Below are 2921 nucleotides of genomic sequence, written 5' to 3'. Positions count from 1 at the left end.
GACCGAGAGAGACAGAGAGCGAGAGAGGGAGAAAGATAGAGATAGACACAGATAGAGAGAGAAAGATATAGAGAGGGAGAGAGGCACAGAGAGAGAGGGAGACATAGAGAGAGCGAGAGAGAGATAGAAATAGAGAGAGAGAGAGACAGAGAGAGAGAGAGAGAGAGAGAGAGAGTCAGAGATAAGCAGATGGAGAGAGATAGAGAGTGTGAGAGAGAGAGAGACAGACAGAGAGAGAGAGGCAGAGAGAGAGGGAGAGAGAGAGAGTCAGAGATAAGCAGATGAAGAGAGATAGAGAGTGAGAGAGAGACAGTGAAAAATACAGAGCGAGAGAGACAGAGAGAGGGAGCGAGAGAGACAGAGTGATAGAGGCAGCGTTTTTAGAGAGATGCAGAGAGAGAGAGACAGAGAGAGACGGAGGGACGGAGAGCGATAGAGAGAGACTCAGAGAGAGAGGGTGAGAGAGACAGAGGCAGAGAGAGAGAAAGACGCAGAGAGAGAGAGTCAGACAGAGAGAGAGAGATAGGCAGAGCGAGACAAACAGAGAGAGAGAGAGAGAGAGAGACAGAGAAAGAGAGAGACGGAGACAGAGACAGAGGCAAAGAGAGAAAGAGAGACAGACAGAATGAGAGAGACAGAGTGAGAGAGAGAGAGAGAGAGAGACAGAGGAGAGAGAGAGTGAGAGAGACAGAGACAGAGAGACAGAGAGGGAGATTCATAGAGAGGGAAAGACGGAGATAAAGACAGTGAGAAATACATAGAGAGAGAAACAGAGTGAGAGAGAGAGAGATCCAGAGACTGAGAGAAAGACAGAGAGAGAGAGCGAAAGACACAGAGAGAGAGTGAAAGAGAGACAGATAGACAGAGGGAGAGAGATAGAGGCAGAGAGAGAGAGAGAGAGAGACAGAGAGCGAGAGAGAGAAAGAGAGAGGGAGACAGCCAGACAGACAGAGAGACGGAGAGAGAGGAGAGAGAGAGAGAGAGGGAGAGAGAGCCAGAGACAGAGAGGAAGACAGAGAGAGAGAGCGAAAGACACAGAGAGAGAGAGCGAAAGAAAGAGAGACAGATAGACAGAGAGCGAGAGATAGAGACAGACAGAGAGAGAGAGAGAGACAGAGAGCGGGAGAGAGAGAAAGAGAGAGGGAGACAGGCAGACAGACAGAGAGACGGAGAGAGAGGAGAGAGAGAGAGACAGAGAGAGAGTGAGACAGAGAGACAGAGAGAGAGCGAGAGAGAGAGAGACAGAGAAAGAGAAAGAGAGACAGAGAGAGAAACACAGAGAGAGTGAGAGAGAGGGACAGAGAAAGAGAAAGAGAGACAGAGAGAGAGAGACAGAGAGAGAGAGACAGAGAGAGAGAGAGACAAAGAGAGAGAATGACAGAGAGAGACAGAGATTGATAGAGAGAGATTGATAGAGAGAGAGAGAGATTGATAGAGAGAGAGATTGATAGAGAGAGGGAAAGATAGAGATAAAGACAGGGAGATATACAGAGAAATAGAGGGAGAGACAGAGTAAGAGGGAGAGAGAGAGAGACAGAAAAACTGAGAGGGAAAGATAGAGAGAAACAGAGACCATGGGAGAGAGAGAGAGATGGGCAGAAAGACAGAGAGAGACAGAGAGAGAGAGAGAGAGAGACAGAGCGAGACAGAGAGAGAGAGCGAGTTAGAGGGGAAGAGAGACAGAGAGAGAGAGAGACAGAGCGATAGAGAGAGAGAGAGAAACAGAGACGAGAGAGAGAGAGGGAGAAAGACACGGAAAGACAGAGAGAGACAGAGATAGGCAGACAGACAGAGCGAGAGAGAGAGACAGAGAGAGAGAGAGACAGAGATTGTGGGAGAGAGAGAGAGAGAGAGAGAGACTCAGAGAAAGAGGGTGAGAGAGACAGAGGCAGAGAGAGAGAGAGAGAGAGTGGCAGAGAGAGAAAGGCAGAGAGATACAAACAGAAAGAGAGAGCGACAGAGAGAGAGACAGAGGCAGAGAGAGAGATAGAGACAGAGATAGAGAGAGTGAGGGAAAGACGGAGATAAAGTCAGAGAGAGACACAGAGAGAGAGAAAGAATCAGAGCGAGAGGGGAAGAGAGAGACAGAGAGACAGAGAGAGGGGGAACGATAGAGAGAGAGAGAAACAGAGACTGAGAGAGAGAAAGATAGAGAGAGGGGCGGAAAGACACAGAAAGACAGAGAGAGACAGAGAGAGAGACAGAGCGAGACACAGAGAAACAGAGAGAGAGCGAGACAGAGGGGAAGACAGAGAAAGACAGAGAGATAGAGAGCGAGAGAGAGAGAGCGAGGGAAAGAGACAGAGAGAGCGAGAGAGAGAGAGAGCGAGAGAGCTAGAAACAGACAGAGAGAAATAGAGATATATAGAGAGGGAAAGAGATAGACAGAGAGAGAAAGAGAGAGAGACAGAGAGAGAGAGAGAGCGAGAGAGAGAGAGAGGCAGAGAGAGAGAGAGAGAGAGAGGTAGACACAAATAGAGAGAGAGACAGAGCGTGAGAGAGACAGGGAGATAGAAAGAGATCGACAGACAGAGAGAAAGACAGAGATAGGCAGACAGGCAGAGCGAGAGAGCGACACAAAGAGAGAGAGACAGACAGCGGGGGAGAGAGAGACAGAGAGAGAGAGACAGAGAGAGAGTGACAGAGAGCGAACGAGCGAGGGAGAGAGAGATAGAGACAGAGAGGGAGACAGAGAGGGAGACAGACAGAGATAGAGATAGAGACAGAGAGCGAGAGAGAGTGAGAGCGACAGAGAGTGAGAGAAAGAGACAGAAATAGAGATGGAGAGAGAGAGACAGAGAGAGAGACAGAGAAAGAGAGAGAGAGAGAATGCGAGAGAGACAGAGTGGGAGAGAGACAGATAGACAGAGAGAAATTGATAGAGACAGAGGGAAAGGCAGAGATAAAGACATGTAGAGATA

The sequence above is a fragment of the Pristiophorus japonicus genome, unplaced genomic scaffold (assembly GCF_044704955.1).
Source record: "Pristiophorus japonicus isolate sPriJap1 unplaced genomic scaffold, sPriJap1.hap1 HAP1_SCAFFOLD_162, whole genome shotgun sequence".
Classification (NCBI taxonomy): Eukaryota; Metazoa; Chordata; class Chondrichthyes; family Pristiophoridae; genus Pristiophorus; species Pristiophorus japonicus.
The sequence above is the reverse complement of the archived record's forward strand: the minus strand, read 5'-3'. Positions refer to the sequence as shown.